The sequence below is a fragment of the Engystomops pustulosus genome, chromosome 7, assembly GCF_040894005.1.
Source record: "Engystomops pustulosus chromosome 7, aEngPut4.maternal, whole genome shotgun sequence".
Lineage (NCBI taxonomy): Eukaryota > Metazoa > Chordata > Amphibia > Anura > Leptodactylidae > Engystomops > Engystomops pustulosus.
Genome location: NC_092417.1, coordinates 140,067,036 through 140,086,146, shown reverse-complemented (window position 1 = coordinate 140,086,146; position 19,111 = coordinate 140,067,036).

Genomic DNA, 19,111 nt, shown 5'->3' with positions numbered 1-19,111 from the left:
CACTCTCCTGGACCCACGGTACAAGCAAAATCTTTCCACTCTCATCCCTGGAGAGGAAAGGAGTGTGAGAATGCATAAATACCAGCAGGCCCTGGTGCACAAGCTGAAACAGTATTTCCCTTCTGACAGCGCTAGCGGCAGAGGGCGTACTTCTGCGGGACAAGTAGCGAGGGAGAGTAGGCGAGCAGGCAGCTTGTCCAGCACTGGCAGGGGTACGCTTTACAAGGCCTTTGCCAGTTTTATGTCACCCCAGCAAGACACTGTCACCTGTCCCCAGTTTTGGCAGAGTAGGGCTGATCTTTACAGAAAGATGGTGAGGGAGTACGTAGCTGACCATACCATCGTCCTAAATGATCACACAGCTCCCTACAACTACTGGGTTTCAAAGCTGGACATGTGGCACGAACTGGCGCTGTACGCCTTGGAGGTTCTTGCCTGCCCTGCCGCTAGCGTATTGTCCGAGCGGGTTTTCAGTGCAGCTGGTGGCATCATCACCGATAAGTGTACACGCCTGTCGACTGACAGCGCTGACAGGCTGATGCTTATCAAGATGAATAAAGCCTGGATTTCTCAAGATTTCCATTCTCCACCAGGTGAAAGAAGCTCAACCTGAATAATGTATGCACTCCTCCTCCTCATTGTCCTCCTTCTCCTCCTCAGGAAACTGGCTATTTTTTGCCAGGGCCAACTGGCTCTAGCTACAGTACTCTATGTATTTAATTTTTCTGGAGGGCCGGTCCTCTGTTTTAAACAATTTTTGGGAGTGCCACATACAGGCACTCAATCTATTTAATTTTTCTGGAGGACCACCTACCTGCTCCTCTGGTTTGAAAACTTTTTTGGACTGCCACATACAGGCACTCAATTTATTTAATTTTTCTGGAGGATCACCTAACTGCTCCTCTGGTTTGAAAACTTTTTTGGACTGCCACATACAGGCACTCAATCTAGTTAATTTTTCTGGAGGACCACCTACCTGCTCCTCTGGTTTGAAAACTTTTTTGGACTGCCACATACAGGCACTATCCAAGTTAAATTGTCTCCATAGCAGCCTCCACACGCCGTCTTATTAGCTGCCTCCACACATTGTCTCCATTGCTACCTCCACACGTCATCGCCATAGCTACCATAACCCAAACTTATAAGAACACTACTACACTTGATCTTATACAAAAGGTTCTTAGAAGTGCTGTTTGGGGAGTAGCCGAGAGACAGGGGCTTGGATAGGCGAAAGCTCGCCTGGCAGCGGAGCGCCAGCTCCATCCCAAGATCCAACTAACATAGTTTTAACTGCAGCACCTTTAATCTACTACTACTTCACTGCCTCCATGCCTTATCAAACGAGCTGTGTCAGGCAGAATTTTCAGGTGTTTCACCAGATACATAGTGGAACTCGGCCCATCTGTCGCCGCCATGCTGGAGACCTGAAGTTGCAATCATAGCAGCGCAATATGGATGCCACATACTGTCGCTCTTAATCATGGAACCATTTCCGAAAAAACTATTAAAAATAGAACCACTATGCTATTCCATTATTCCTAGGTGAAATATTCAAACGACCCGGCCTGCTTTGAAAATTAGAATTTTTTCAAAGTAAACACTTCTGGCCCCCAGGCCCATTTTGGGTGGGGAGGAGCCGAGAGACAGGGGCTTGAACAGGCGAAAGCTCGCCTGGCAGTGGACCGCCAGCTCCATCCCAAGATTAGGCAGCCTCAGAGGCATCCATGCATGCTGCCCCTGCTGTTTCCTGTCCATTTTGCCTCCACGATCCTCCACAGCGTCCACCAATATCTCCATGCGCAACTTTCAACTCTCTATACCCCAGACGCTGGAGCACGTGAGGATATGCAGCACATCATCCCCTTATCAAACGAGCTGTGTCAGGCAGAATTTTCAGGTGTTTCACCAGATACATAGTGGAACTCGGCCCATTTGTCGCCGCCATGCTGGAGACCTGAAGTTGCAATCATAGCAGCGCAATATGAATGCCCCATACTGTCGCTCTTAATCATGGAAGTCGTCTCCATGGCTGCCTCCACATGTCGTCCCCTTATCAAAAGAGCTGTGTCAGGCTCATTTTTCGGGTGTTTCACCAGATACGTTATGGAACTTGGTCACAATGTCGCCACCATGCTGTGTTATCGACTAAATATACCGTCAACCTTTTGTTCACATAGGAAATCATTTCAGCGCTTCTTGCTCACCTCCTTTGGTGAAGCCTGAGTCCATTTAGGGTATGTCACCATGACACTCTCTAGCCTGCCACTGCTGCCGCTGCCTCTGCATGCCGTCCCCTATAGTGTCAGGGTCAATTATTGCATGTTTTAGATGCTATCTAGCCTCATTCGGTCACTCTGTCATGGCCATGCTGTTGCCCATAATTTTGGCATAATGGTGCGATTATGCAGCCTCAGAGGCATCCATGCATGCTGCCCCTGCTGTTTCCTGTCCATTTCCGTGGTGTTTCCATCCTTTTCTGAGGTTCCCAGGTGTTTGGCCAAGCTTCCCTGTGCAGAGCCTTGGTCCCCTTGAAAAATGCTCGAGTCTCCCATTGACTTCAATGGGGCTCGTTATTCGAGACGAGCACTCGAGCATCGGGAAAATAACGAGTACCCGAGCATTTTATTGCTCGCTCATCTCTAATAGTCACATATGTTGATATATTACTTAGATACCTAGTATTCTTTGCTAGTAGCTTATATAATATGGGTAACTCAAAAACACAAGAAAAAAGCACCATAAATATGGAGGAAGAGTTTAGCCCTCGGTTTACCAAGGCCAACTGGTGGGAGGCAGTGTTACTTCTTTTATACACACACTGCATTACAAATTTCTGCAGTCTGCTGAAAGGTCATTTGTTAGAATAAAAAAAGGTGGGTCACTCTCTCAGGGAACTTGATAGACCTTTACTGGAAAATCGTGCATGAAGCTGTATATGCGTCAAAATATTAGAATGTAAACAATATATACCAAGTTATAAAATATGTTTTGCTTTGAGTGGGAAACTTCAGACTTTGATCACAGTTATGTCCAGGTTCAAAAAAGTTTCTACTTTCTTTACTGGAGAAAAAAAGACAGAATAGGCGGATTTCTCAGCTATTAATTATAACCTCATTTGGAACTGACTGAGACTTTTATTGACTGTATTTAACAGGTTTCTGCGCTAAGATTGTGTCACACGCGATCGTTTTTTGTCGCAGCTGCGTTAGCTTTCATGCGACACAAATTGTGGGGCGAGCTGTCGGACAATTCGACTGATTGGGACTGAGCGCAGGATTTAACTTTCAAATTGTGTCGCAAGACCAAGCAGAAGGTGAACTCCGGTGGACCTGAGCGGGGAAGCGACACATGCAGGATATCGGGTGCACGATCTTAGTGAATCGCGGCAGAATGCATTATCATCGGACAATGCACTTTTGGTGAACTCCACGGAATAGGGTAAGTAAATGTACCGCATTGTGTGCTTTGCTCCATATAATTTCGCAAATGGTAGTTGTCGTCTTTATAACGTTGTATAAAAACCTCTTTGTAGAATCTCATTTAAAAAATATGCACATTAAATATAGTTGCTTCAACTATATATGAGACAATAGCTAGAACTCTGAGCATTTGAAGTCTCAGCCTGACACCTAATGGTAAAGTATAAGTACTGCATTTACTGTTGTACATAGTGTTACTATTGTTATTTATACAGTAATGCCTCTGTTTGTTTTTTATATTTTATCATGAGCCTATGGTTGGATCTCCACTTGTGCACAAGACCTGTTTCCTCTTAGAAATCTATGACAAAATTGCTGCAGCAATCATTCCTACAGTCAATGGAGGATTTAAGCTTGAATGGGTTGTCCCAGCTTTTTTAAAATATATGTCTGGGGGGGGGGGTCTTTAAAAATAATAAAGAGCGCATCATTCGTGTTCAGCTGCGTCACAGACTGCCACTGCCGGATCTCTTCTTTTCTTGTGGGACATACTGTTATGGTGGTCACTATCTCCATACCTGGCCCCTTATTCTACATATCCTGAACTGTAGATTTTCAGTTGACTTTACAAAATATTCCCAAACTGCAGAGTAATGAACTTTATCCCCACCAGTGTTTGAGGACTTCCTGCTACTGCCTTGATGACCTCTCACACCGCCATGTGTTTTTGTGACACGTAGGCTCCAGCGTAGGAAGAGCTCCAAGCCAAACATGTTTGACTCCAGCTCTGCGACTCTGCTGGCTTGTCTGCCTGTCGGACTCTGCACCTTCTTTCTAGTGCAGACTACTTGCACAGGTATTGAAGAAGTGTCCGAGAAACATATGTGTCGCATGTTACCCTTTTGTGTTGTGGCTGCACTATTCTTCATGCCACACAAATTTCTGCACTGAAGAGGGCGTTCTGGTGCTCAGTTGGACCGTGCGCCAGATTTAACATGCAGAGTCCAACAGAACTGTGTCACACACCCCATATTAAAGGTACTCCAAAAAAAGTGGTGCACTCTGCCAGAGAAGAATATGACACCCTCTGCACTTCTCTTAGTAAATGTGCCACATATTGTTTTATTTGTGTTACCTTGTATAAGTGTACAGTAATATATCTGTGTAAAGTACAATTTTCAGCAAAAATTGTTTGCCGCATCGTGTGGGTATTTAGAATTTTCATTTTTGCATTTTATCACTGTTTGCTGTAAATTATTATTATTTGTCTCCTATTTGTGTGCAAACCTCCTCTTTGATGTAAGTTTTTGTAAAAATTGATATTTCATTCCATTTTCAGCACATATTTTTAAATAATTTGTGTTTGTCACAAAGTTGCATGATGGTGGTACAGGCTGTAAACTGGTAATCAAGACACATGCAATCTCCAGGTTGTCTGCTTTCTAAAATTATCTAGGTTTTAGGGGTGCCTTTATGTTTTAATCCTTTTAAACGCTATAGTTTGCAAGTTGTGGGATTTTATGATGATTTATTTCTGTGAACATATGACTATAATGTATCTGTAATGTATCTATGAACATCTATTACATTTAGGAGGTGTGAAGCAAACTATTTTTTGTTTGAGGTAAATTTTTTTGCCTTTTAAGTCAATTTTTATGCATTTTTTTTATAGAATTTTATACTTTGAATAAAATAAAAATTTCATGATGGTACCTATGGATATTGATGTCATTTTATGTGTTTTATTGTACATGTCAATATTGGAAAATTTGTTGAAGGTATTTGGAACCCATGGATCCATGCACAGGGTTCACAGGGCTCTGACTGTCACCCGTAAGGACATTGGTAGATTACACATGGTACACCAATACGTATGCTTGTTACCACTTTCATCTTTAGCAACCACCTATATTGATCTTGTACTAACTCCATTCTCAGGTTAATCCTCCCCAACCCTTTGCCCCCCCCACCCTTGTTCCCCATTCACTTGTTCAGTTTGTTGAATACAGTTGCTGGTTATGCATCACTCTAAAATAACTTCCCCCTGCGAGGGGCATATGTTATGTCATGACCTATAATGCACTATTATGCTTTTAATTCAATAAAATCTTGTTGAAACTAAAATTGGAAAATTTGCTATAGGCCGCTAATGTGACAAAACGACTGCCAAAGAAAGGGTTAAACTTGCAATAGTGAATCTGTGGAATAGCCTGCCTAAGGAGCTGGTCACAGTAGGGGCTGCAGAGAGCTTAAAAAATTTAGATGCATTCTTGCAGCAAAATAAAATATCACCCATTAACTGGCATTACTTCTTGAGACAACACTACGTTGGCGCAGCGACTACCTGGGGAATTTATATGAACTCTAGGAAAAAAAACATAGGTGAAAGGGGTTAGGCAACATGTATGTCCAATTTAGCCTTGGCCCCAGATATTTGATATGATAGTGATCTGGATGTGAAAATTGATAATATCATCCTTTGCTATTGAAATACAGTATTAGGCCCCTGAAAGTATGAGGGACCAATACCCAGCCAATTTTCATCCAGATATCGGTCCCCATAGAAGTGTTCTGCACCTGGCCACGGCGGTCAGATATCGGTCCCCATAGAAGTGTTCGCGCATCCGGCAATGGCGGACAGATATCGGTCTCGATAGAAGTGTTCGGCCCCCATAGAAGTGTTCGCGCACCTGGCACTGGCGGCCAGATATCGGTCCCCATAGAAGTGTTCGGCACCCGGCCACGGCGGCCAGATATCAGTCCCCATAGAAGTGTTCAGCACCCAGCCACGGCAGCCAGATATCGGTCCCCATAGAAGTGTTCGGCATCAGGCCACGGCAGCCAGATATCGGTCCCCATAGAAGTGTTCAGCACCCGGCCACGGTACAATGACCACACGTGTGTAACCATCCCATACTGTCCACCGTAAAAAAATAGAACATGCTCTATATTTTCCCGTATGTATTGCAGGGCACCATGACTCTCTCCAGTGTGCGGCTGTATGCATACGTTTATGTGCAAGGGACATGACTGTAATTATGCTTTTTCTCTATGCACCATTATTTCAGTGACTATTTTAATTAAACAAAAAAAATTCTACAATGCCTTTGTGTAAGATTGTCTGGTTTTCCTCTTAGTGGTGAAGCTTCTATTCTTTTCAGCCCAGCAGCATTTCCTGATGTGTAAGGTGTTTCCTGTCTCCTGTATACATACCAGCATCCTTTGCAGTACAAAGTAGTTGCAGCAGGCTTTAGCCTGGTTGTCTTACATGATTCTATCTCAGTAAAAGCCAAAGCCTCTTGCCCGTCCCTCTGCTATCATCATTGTGCATCTCCCAGCTCCTCTTGCTCTTCTCACAGCAAACACACTTCTCTAATAAACTTCACTGCCTGTATCTGTGCTGTACTGACTATTATACAAACTCTCTTCATCCACAAATGTCTTATCAATTTCACCCTCTGGTGGCACTGTCCCTGAATGCCTTCTCCCAGCTTTTAAATGCCAGTTTTAAAATTGCCCCTGCCCGCACTCCAGCAGACATATCTACTAAAAGGCTCCAGCCCTGAAAAATGCCCACCCACCCAATGTCCGTCAGCTACCTGCCCCGACATACCCAAAGTGGCATATGGGGAGGAAAAACCCCACAACTGGCAGGGATGGGGATATTTTTATGCCAGGTTGAGAAGGCATAATAATTCTCCCCAGCTGTGTCCTCTAACAACCTTCCAAGAACAATGTATCACACCCATGTGCACAGGATAATAGCATACATCATTAAAAGAGGGCTATTTGGTATCAAGTTAGAGCTGAAAGATTCTTGACATCTGTGGTAGCTTCCTTTTTAGTAGACTGAGCTTTTACTGTCTGTGATTTTCTGTATTATTTTAATATTATGCCTAATATTACTAATATTATTAATATTAATAATTTTACCTATATAGATATCCATAATAAAATTGCAGCTTTGTAGTTACTCTTTTATTGCCCAACTGCGCATGAGTTTCTTTTAAAAAAAAAAATATTAGGACTTGTCCTTCCCTGCAAAAACCTTATTAACCCTGTACTATAATGGTACAGTGTTTTTAAAAGAAAGCAACCACTTTATTTATCAAACAACAAATTACACATACTCACCCCTCGCTCCACTTCATTCTGATCCCACCGCCAATAACCGTTTTTATATGTTGATAGATTGGGCAATTTGAGATGCAGCGTTATCTAACATGTTCAGGATTTTTACTGTTTATTACGCTTTATATCAGTTCTAGGGAAAGGGGTAGTTTTTTAAAACTTTTTATTTGCTACACCCCTACACTCCTTTTATTACACCCCTCAACACATGAAAAAGTACTCTTAAGTAGTTTGTTAACCTTTTAGGTGTTTAATAGAGGTTAAAACAAAATGCAGGTGCGGTCTACAAATTGTAATATTTTGAACCACCCATAAAAACTGGAGGCGTCTCGAGTTCCCATTGCTGTACCACGAACCTGATGGTAGATTGGTTCCTGAAACTCAAATATATTGGGGCACAATTACTTACCTGTCCGTGGAGTTCACCCGAAGTGCATTGTTCCGACGTTAATGCACTCTGGTGCAATTCACTAGCATTGTGCACGCGATATCCTGCATGTGTCGCTTCCCTGCTCAGGTCCACCGGAGTTCACCTTCTTCTTCCCGGTGTATGTAAGTGCATGTCTTGCGACACAATTTTAAAGTTAAATCCCCCCTGGATTTCTGTCGCATGAATGCGCCAAAATCTGATTGCGTGCGACACAATCCCCTTCTAAATACCTGTCGCAGCTGTGCAATCCCCAAAAACGTCTGGAAGTCCGATGGAAATGCAATCCGTGGACCCTTAGTAAATAAGCCCCATTATGTTTGAGTACAAACTCCCAACGTTTATATAGGAAGTCAATTTGTTGCAAGGGTATATTGGCATGTTTGGAAATAAACCAGCGCATGGATTGCAAGCCCAGTTCACGTGGTATGTTTGAATAAAGAGATGAAATATCTAGCGAAAGGAAAAGATAGTTATCGTCCCATATCTTTTTATAGAGATATGTACAAATGTAATTGTCATCTAGGACGTTTTTAAGCTTTTAACTCGATTAGGTGGAATCGAGATAGTATCTTTTGAAGGAAATAGAAATGTTTTTAAATGTTCTTAATGACATAAGTTTACCCATCATCTCTGTCTCCATGTTTATATAGTTTCCTAACCAGGGAAACCCGCCAATTGAACGGTGGTTCCCTGAACTTTGAACTTCGGTAACCCATGCAATTCATCACGTACATTCGGTCTTCTGGTAATTCAGTCTATATAATCTTGTTATTTGTCTTGTCTTATGCCTGATGAAAGCTCCGGTCCGGAGCTGAAACGCGTCACAACCTTCTTTTACATGTCATTTTAAATTTTATTTATTCAAATTAATAATAATTTTATCGATGCCGGATTTCTGAGTGGGTTGTAAAGCGCCGTGCAAAGCGCCCACGCGATCTTTGTCTCCAGTGGAACGTGGACAACACGAACATCATTCAAAGCTCATAGATTCTACATTATCAGGTGAGAGTCCTGAATCATACTTTAACCATCAAACCTGCTGTTACAATATAACACGAGATTTGTGCCCAATTTTTCTTCTTTGCACCTATAGTATCCTGCTGTGGTGTTTGAGATCATCACTCGACCCCTTATCCTAGGTCTCTGGCTTCTTTAATTTTAGGCTGACAAATCTGGTTAAGGACTTATATTTTGTATTGTGTCATGACAGATCATGTCATGACAGATCATGTCATGACAGATGTAAGTCAGGACAAATCCGCCTCTCTCCAACACAACCATTGTGCTTTGGTGGTGATGGAGAGATACGTGTGAGGTGTCCTGTAGGTGCTGTTGCACTATTACACCCTCCTATCCTCTGTTTTTCCTTGGGTTATGCCCCCCATTGTCAATCCCCCCCCACCAACCACACATAAGAGCATTGTGATAGTAGAAGTAGGACTAGTGCATGCGGTGTGTGGAGGAGGTAGTAGTGCATGTGGTGTGTGGTGGTGGTGGTGGTGGTGGTGGTAGTAGCGCATGCGGTGTGATGGTGGTGGTAGTAGTGCACGCTGTGTGTGAGGATGAAGTAGTGCACGTGGTGTGTGGTGGTGGTAGTAGTGCATGCAGTGTGTGGAGGTGGTAGCAGTGCACGCTGTGTGTTTGCAGGAGGTAGTGGTGCACGCAATTTGGAAACTTGCTACTAAAACTATAAACCTTATAAAATTCATTAAAAAAAATAAGCAACCTTAAAACAAAATATGTAAATTAGAAAATGGCAAAAGTTCTCCACAAAAAAATTAGTGGTATGACTTTTTGTAAAAAAAAATAGAACATTTGCAAATCAGAAAATTAAAATTTTTTGCTAATTTTTCCTAAAATTTAGAATTTTTATCCCCCAAAAAACCTGACCAATCAGCAAAATAATACTACTAATATAAACTACAACTTGCCATGGGGAAAAAAAAATCAAAATCAGTAAGATAAGTTAAAGTGTTAAAAAGTTATTACGACACAAAGAGACACTGGTCACATTAAAAAAAAAAAACGGACTGAGCCTTAACCTGCAAACTTGCTGCCTCCTTAAGGGGTTAAAGCTTGATGCAGATGACTCAGGAGCTCTGATTTCACTGGGGAAGGCTGTGTAAATGATTTTGGGGTAAGCTGGGGTAAGTAAACTATCACTTAGCGCAGCCACAGTAAGTACATGGGGCTCTTTGGGACTGTCAAGGCTCGGGGTTAGTGAACCCCTGGACCACCACGGATGATGACACAAGCCAACACCAGGGACTGGAATCTAAGTGGCACCCGGTCTTCACCAGAGTCCGCCACAAAGCAGGTTGGTCTTGCCGAGGCATGGTACTACCAGGTCTTTCCCCAGGCGCAACTTGTCCACGGTGGCAGCCATCGAGGTACAGAATCAGCAGGCAATCTCGTAATCAGGGACAGGCAGATGGACAAGGCAGGAGGCAATGATGCGAGGACAGGGACGCAGCAAGAGGTCAGGGCTGGTAGCAGAGCAGCAAAGACAAGAACAAGTCTGGGGTCAGAACAAGGCCCTTCAAATCTAGAAAAGCCAGCGCGCACACACCCTAGGAGTCGGAAACGTGTGGGCATGGTGGAGGGAGTCGAGACAGGAGCCAGGACACGCCAGGGGGGGAAGAGGCGCACGGGTCAACCCGCGACCCACTATATGGGTCGCGGGACCTCCCGTGACAGGGACACAAGTTTACCCACATGCGTGGCTCCTTTAGATTGAGTGAGCACTTTGCCCACCAATGACACTTCTGCTTGCGCAAACTTTGATTGGTTGTGAATAATGAATAAGTAGGATTAGTAGTGTGCATTACCATTTCATGAATGACATCACAAACAGAGGTATCGTTTGGACAGAAATTTTCACACTTTAGCCCCGGCACTTCTGAGGTCGCCACTCAGGTGGCAAAACATGTCGGGGGGGCTGTGGTGTGTTATGATTTTTAGTAAGTATATGTTGAGGGACACAGACAGGAATAGTGTAAAGAAGTGAGAAACATTATAATAGGAGCAGTGTAGACATCTTGGGTACAGTCAGGGTACAAGTATACAGACCAGGAAGGATCAGACGTAAGAGTGTAACTTTCTTTCATACATGTTAGTTTCAGACCTATATATTTAAGTATCAACATAAAAGCATACAATAGCCACTGATTCGCCTAGAAACAACCAATAAGTGTTTGTAAAATCAGACCTTTCTACATTAAGAGCAATAGTGGCACCTATTGTCAGTTAAGTGGTACTGTGTATTCTCCATACTATAGAGTTGATAATATGAGGTTATAATATACCAAACTAATCACACCAACATAGGGTGTTTGAGAAGATCGATATATTCAACTTCTAAGAAATATATATGTGAATCTAGCCTGAACAGTCACAGTGTTGGTGTGAAAAGAACACACATAAAGGGGCAGATTTACTTACCCAGGCCATTCGCGAACCAGCGGCGCGTTCTCTGTGGAGGATTCGGGTCTTCCGGCAATTCACTAAGGTAGTGCGGCCGATGTCCACTAGGTGTCGCTGCTGCGCTGAAGCCCGTTGGAGTTCACCATCCGTTGTTGGGTGCAGGTAAGTGCGTGTAAATTCCGCATTTTTTCCGTATCAGTTTGGTTTTCCCACGCCCACCCCTCCCGATTTCTGTTGCATGCATGCCGGCGCAGATGCGCCACAATCTGATCGTTATTAGCGGTGGGGGTTTTGTGCAAAATGCAAAAACCCCCACCTTTGTATGAAGAGGACTCAGCCCGTGAGCCCTCTTCATACATCCCTTATACCTCTGCGCCGTAGAGCTACGGCGCAGAGCGTTAAGGGGTTAATAATGGTCACTGCGGAAGGAAGAGATCTGGCCCAATCATCTATAAAAAGAAGAAGATTATCTGAATATAATGCAAATCTATCCTCCAAACACCCACACTGAAGCCCCCTAACTTCAGTGTAACTGCACATCTTGGGGACCAGGGGCTCCACAGCTATTAAAAAAAGTAAGGGTAACAGAGGGAACCCCTGCCACATCCCTCTGTATAGAGGCAGATGAAAGCTGTGAGTTCTTCTGCTGAGACTGCCCTGCTGAACTTGCGTCAAGGGAAATTATCTGTCGGTGACTATGCAGTTCAGTTCTGTACCCTGGCTTCTGAGTTTGCCTGGAACAAAGCCGCCCTGCTTGCAACTTTGAAAAAAGTATTGTATGGCCTGATCAAGGACGCCCTATCTGCACGGGACCTTCCGTCCGAGTGAACTAATCTCACTGGCCACTCAGATAGACATCCGGTTTACTGAGCACGCTGAGGAGCTACGTCTGGAACAACCAGAAGTCAGGATCTGTAGTCTGCTCCGCTTGGCTCTAGTCTTCAAAAGACCACCACAGCTGGTCTATCTCCCCAGGAACATTGCAGACAAAGACAGGAGAATCTCTGCCTCTATTGTGCCAGCACAGAGCACTTTCTTACGCCTTGTCCTGTCCGTCCGCAGCAATCGGAAAACGCCCAGGCCTAGGGTTCTTGGGAGAAGCATCCCTAGGTGAGAGCACGGCTTCTCCTCATCTAAATGTCCATGGTCTTCTCAGTTTTGGAACAGGTAACCCGCTTCAAGTCTCAGCCTTCCTGGAGTTTGGCTTTGCAGGGAATTTCGTGGATGCTGCCTTGGTCTCCCAGCATCAGTTTCCTGTGGTTCACCTAGAGAAGCTGCTGGTTATCTCTTCTGTAAGTGGACAGATTCTCCAGGACCCGGTCCAGTATCGTACTGAACCCCTCTCTCTGCAAATTGGGGCTTTGCACAAGGAGAGACTGTCGTTTTATGTGCTCCCCCACTCTACATCCTCTGTGCTCTTGGGTCTCCCGTGGTTGCAGCAACACGCTCCGTTGCTCGACTGGCAGACTGGGAAAATCCTTCACTGGGTACTGGAGTGCCATTCCCGCTGTCTCATGGCTCTTCACCCAGTGTCAGCAATGTCTTCTGTGGACTCTCCCAAGCAGCTGGCAGGCCTTTCCGCTGCTTATAAGGATTTTGTAGATGTCTTATCTGAGAAGAAAGCTGAAATTCTGCCACCGCAACACGCCCCTATGACTGTCACATAGACTTGCTGCCGGGTACTTCTCCTCCTCAAGGTCGGAAATACCAACTATCTGTGCCTGGGACCGTGGCTATGTCAGCATACGTCAAGGAGAATTTACAGAAGGGATTCATCCGCTAGTCGTCTTCTCCCACTGGTGCTGGATTCTTCTTTGTGGCCAAGAAGGATGGCACCTTCAGGGTGCCAAGGTTTTCACCAAGCTGGAAGGGCATATAATCTCATCGGCATCTGTGAAGGTGATGAGTGGAAGACGGCCTTCAATACTTGTGATGGGCATTTTGAGTATTTGGTAATGCTGTTCGGTAATGCGGTGTTCCAAGAATTCGTCAACGATATCTTCAGAGACTTACTCTACAAGTGTTGCTCTACAGTGTTGCTGTCTACTTGGATAATATTTTGGTGTTTTCTCCTGACCTACAGTCTCATCTGACCCAAGTTCGGCAAGTTCTCAGGCCTTAAGGGCCAACCACTTATATGCCAAGCTCGAGAAATGCCATTTTCATCAGCGTAGTCTTCCGTTCCTGGGATACATCATTTCTGACAAAGGACTACAGATGCATCCTGCCACCACGGACGAAGTGGCGCCTGTGGAGCAATCTGGTCAACCTACCACGCCACAATAACCTGCTTTGCAGCGGGCTCTGGTGAAAACCGGGTACCACTTAGACTTCGGTCCCAGGTGTCGGCTTACGTCATTGTCCGCAGTGGTACAGGGGATCCAATATCACCGATCCTGACAGTTATAAAACTTTGTGGAGTTTTTTGTCATTTAAAACTTTGTGACTGTTTAATTTTTGGCCAAAATTAATGTATTGTCGAGAAAAAATTCCAGCTTGTAAATTTTTTTTTAACCCCTTTGAAACATCCAAAGAGTTAACACAATTCTTAAAGTTGATTTTTCACACACTGAAGAGTGCAGTTTCTAAAATGGTATAATTTATGGGGCTTTACTGCTATTTAGCCCTTGAGCAGTCACTTGAGTAGGTGGCTCTAAATAAGAGTTTTTGCGATTTTCATAAAAATGAGAAAAATTGCACCCACAATTCTGAACCTCCTAACAACCTAAAAAAGAAAGAAGAGGCATCAAAAGCCATGCCGATATAAGGCAGACATTTGGGAAATGTAAGTTATAAAGTTAATAAAGTTAATTGGGTACTACAACTATCTGCCTGAAAAGAAGAAAATTTTGAACTTAATTTTTTTTAATTTTTAGAAATTTTCGCCAAATTTTTTTCATAAGTAAACACAAAAGATATAATCAAAATGTCTTTGATTCTTTGAGGTATAACCTGCTATAGTAACACAGGGTAAATTTTAAAAATAAGGCTGGTCCTAAAGCCCTAAAATGGTTTAGACCAGAAGGGGTAAAAAAAATTAAATAAATAAAAAATTAAGCAAAATATCAAATCATTAATTATTATTATTGATTATTTGCGAAACACAACATACTATAACATCATGGTGCTGGTGGGGGATAAATGGAAAGAGCTCACCGGCTCTCCATACATAGCAGACATCTGGCACCTGCATGCTGCAGTTGGTGCTGGCGATGCGGCATTTACAGAGCAGAGGTCAAAACGGAGTGTGGCACCTAATTAAACTGGATGGCCGATCACCACCCCACCCCCTCCCCGTGACCTCATCAAAGTGCACCGATCAATTGCTCTGATTGCCTACAGTCAGACTTGATTTTTAACTGGCCATTTCACTTCTATTGGGACGGCCGCACCGCAAATCTGTCCATAAATAGGACATGTTTTATATTTTGTGATGTGGCCGCCTGGTCGGGTCAGGATGCGGTAAGACACTGTTTGCTCATCGCATCACGACCCGGATCAATAGAAGTCTATGGGGGGCCGTGATCTGGTTGAAAATGAGAATGAGGCCTTAGTGAAATTTCAACACTCCAATTAAATGCTGGGGTAGGACACAAGCTTGACCTGCTGCTTCATTCAATTAGTATGAACAATGGAACTGTTATAATGATGAGTCGGTTTCCCAGATTTTGTGCACCCACCAGATTGTTATCCACTATCCTGTGGATAGACGATAAAAGTCTAAGTCTCAAAGTCAGTACAACCAACTAAAAAGATTGTCATGAGCTGCTGATAACAATCCAATTCCTGGGTTCTTCTCACAGGTCCATAATCCTAATATGATCTGAAAGATCTTTAATATGATACAAAAAACATAGTAAAGAGCTCAATTGATTGTGGCATACAGGTAGTCCCTGATGTCCAACTTACAGATGATCCCTAGTTAACAACGGACCACTATGACCTCTGGTGAAGTTCTCTGGAGGAGGATAATTTAAGGAACTTAATGGCTGCAATTGTCAACATAAGAGTCACCCATCGCTATGGGTCGCAGGCGCACCGGTGCCTCTCTCTGCTGCCCCGGTCCCCCAGCGAGTAGCTCACCTCGCGGCGATCCAGCACCTCCTACGGCGTGCGCGCCACCTTCAGTAAATTTGAAGCCCCTGGCCATTTTTAGAAAAAGTACTTAAGCCTGCCTCTTCCTACACTTTCTGCCGGATCTTTGTGCTTATGCCATTGAGAAAGCTTCCTTGTGACAATTCCTGAGTATTCCTGCGTTGCCGTGTTACCAGAGTCCCCCCATGTTGCTGTGTTCCTGCGTTGCTGTGTTCCTGAATTCCGTTCCCATCTGCCTGGATCTCCCGTTGCTGACCCCGGATTGGACATGACCTTGCATCTCTGCCGTCTGACCCTGGGCCTGGACCCGACTATGAGACTGTCTTTGCTCAAGGTACCTCGACCTTGGCTGCCATTGCGGGCTAGTCGCACCTGTGGAATGACCTGGTGGTACCCTGCCGCAGCATAACCATGGCGCTTTGCGGCTGGCTCTGGTGAAGACCAAATGCCACTTAGATTCCGGTCCGAGGTGTCGGCTAGTACCACCTCCAACAGTGGTCCAAAGGATCCACAGATACTAGACCAAGACAGAAATGTTTATTGATAATCCTTGCTCCCAAAACAACTCAAAATTTTGAAAACCCTTTTTTCACAGGAATGAAAAAATTATTTGGAGCTAAACCTACAAAATATACCAGTTCCGGCTTGAATACAAATTCAACCGAAAGGACATCTACCAAAGTCAAGCATTATAAACCAGGGACACTTAAATCCAGCCACTGTGACTGTAGTAATCTTATATTTGTTATCCATGTTTCCTTCCTTTTAAAATAAACTTTTACAATTATGCGTATGAGCCTGAGGGGCTCTGGAGCTTGTATTTACACTCATTGTTACAATGAAAAGAACATGTCTGACCAAACCCCTACTCTGTTCCCCTTTGCCTGTGTAATCTAGCAGCAGCATGAAATGCAGGGGGAGGGGAGACCTGCTCAGTCAGGGAAGCTACAACACTGAAGGGCACTGGGATCAACTCCCTGGAGTCCTTCCAACTCATTAGGATAATTTTAAAAGTTGATTTTAGGAAAAGGCAATGTTTAACAAATCAGGATCTATAAGCATGGGGTTTTAACGTAAATTAATGCTAGAAACAATATTTTGGACACTGATGGGCTGGTAGTTTAGCGGGGTAAAAGCTATTACTCGTATCCTTTAAATAACTCTGCTGCTGTGTCAACAATAAAATACAGATAGTGGGCATGTGGATTTTGTTTCAAGCGTAATTAAACTTTCAACAAAAATGAGATTTATTATCACCGTTAATGTAGTTTCCATAAGTCCACCATGATGACCCCACCTGAAGAATGACCCCTTGACCTCTATAATAACAGGAAGCAGAGAGGATAATTAACCCACCCCCCTGCATCCACACTCCAGTGACTACCAAATTATTACACAATGGCCGTCATGGTGGACTAATGGATAATAATTCTCATATTTCAAAGACTCCCATGATGACCCTAGATGTTTCAAAACACTTATTTAGGGAGGGACTACAGCATGCAAGACTTTTCTACCAAAGGCTAATTCTCTAGCATTCTGAATGTGGTGTCTGTATTACTGAGAAAAAGTCAGGTGATTTAACCTAGTAGTAGCCCTATATATTTCCTCAATGGATGCCCCCCTTTACTCAGCCCAGGAAGTTGCCATGACTCGGGTTGAATGAGTTTTGATTGACGAAGGGTTGGAAAGATGCGGGAATTTATATGCTTCTTTGATGACAGCCTGGAACCACCTAGCACAGTGATGGGCAACCTTTTGAGCTTGGTGTGTCAAAGTTTGCCAAAAAAACGAGCATAACTCGGGTGGTGTGTCACCTTTAGAAAAAAAAAAAACAACAAATTTGGTGATATTTAGAGTTTAAATAACAAATATGTATAATTATTTATGCCATCACATGACCCCAATAACGAAAAAGCTAAATTTTTATAGTCTACAAAAGGGGCCAATCCTAAAATCCTGGCAGCTGCAGGGCGCTCCTTCCTTTCTGCGACTCGCGGTGCCCCCATAAAACAAGTAATGGCCACATGCGGGGGGCCCCTGTACTCAGGAGAAATTGCATAACAAATTGTAAGATGGGTTTCCTCTTTTTATCTTTTGGAAATGTGTAAATTTTAGGCTAAATGAACGTATAACTGACACAATTTGACCCCCTTCCCTAAAGCAGTGCACATTAACCCCCGCTGTCTAACGCCCTTAGACAGAGACAGGACTGGCAGTGCCCAAAAAATCAGTGTACCTTTTAACTAGTTTTAAGGACATTTGTTTCCTGAGAAGTGCCCCCCATAGCAGTGTACATCACAGCGCAGCCGGCAGAGCTCAACTCAATAAATTCACTTACCTAACTGGCAGAGGTTCCAATGACGCCTCCGTTACTCCTCTTCAGGCCGCTTCAGCTCCTGTGTAGCTGATGTTCCTGCGTCTGTACGAGCTGGGGCTGCTCTTACTCCACGCTCCACTCTGACGTCTTGCGCAGCCTCCGCAGAGCAGAATGGCAAGACAGGAGCAGCAGCTGCGATCTCTCTGACTGAGATGCAGCCGCTCACTGCAGAGCACATCACTGGCCGGACCCGCCAGACAACGGCGACCGACAGCCCCGATCGGTCTGCCACTGCACTACAGCACGGCAAGCGCCGTTTCACTGATAATGGCTACGCGTGTCAGTGCTGACACGCGTGTCATAGGTTAGCCATCACTGACCTAGCAACTGCCCTTATTTTTGCCTCTGAATTGTAGGAGGAAATTAAAGTCTTTTCGCCAGGTCCCCATGTTTTCTATGTAATGGAGAAGGGTTCTTCTCACAGTCTCTTTTGGAGATGTGGGATCTTTGCAAAAAGACCTTGGGGATAAAAGTGTTGTCGAGAGCTAGAGTGACTTTATAATTGGAAACCATAAAGGTAAGGTTCTCTGACCGAGAGTGCCTTTATCTCCCACAAACTCCCAGTTAATGTTATTGCAATTAAAACAGTTACTTTTAAGGTTCGTTCCCTAATATTAGCAAAATCTAGTGGTTTAAAGGAGGAATAGCTGGATAGTCAAGAACTAGAGAGGGATCCAAGGCTGGAATTTTCTGTTTAAAACTTGGTCTTAACCTGGAAGTGGCTTTCACAAACAGACTTGAACCACAAAAGGATACACATTTCTTCCATATTTTAGAATATATTGAGAAATAATTCTATATATTGAGAGATTGAGGGTTTGGCTGGTAAATAGAAACCTGGAACAGAAGATCTCTCTGAGCAGAAAGAAGAATTGGGTCATCTTTTTTTTTAGAGTAGAACAAGATCTTTTTTAACCATTATGGGACTATTGCTTTATCCCTTTGAACATTTTGTACCACACTTGATAATATTTGGATTAGGGAAATGCATACATGAGTAGAGCTAAACGCGTCCACTTGAGAGATCACTTCAGTTTTGTCCATAGAGAAGAAATGTTTGACCTTGGTGTTTGTCTTGGTGGCAAATGGATCTTTTACTGGGTGCCCCCAAGATCAAGTTTGTTTCAAGAAGACTTCATCATTCAAGCATCACTTGTTCTGTTCTATGATGTTTCTGCTCAGGAAGGCTTCAACTCTGTTCTTTTCCCCTTTTAGGTGGATTGCTGTTAATGA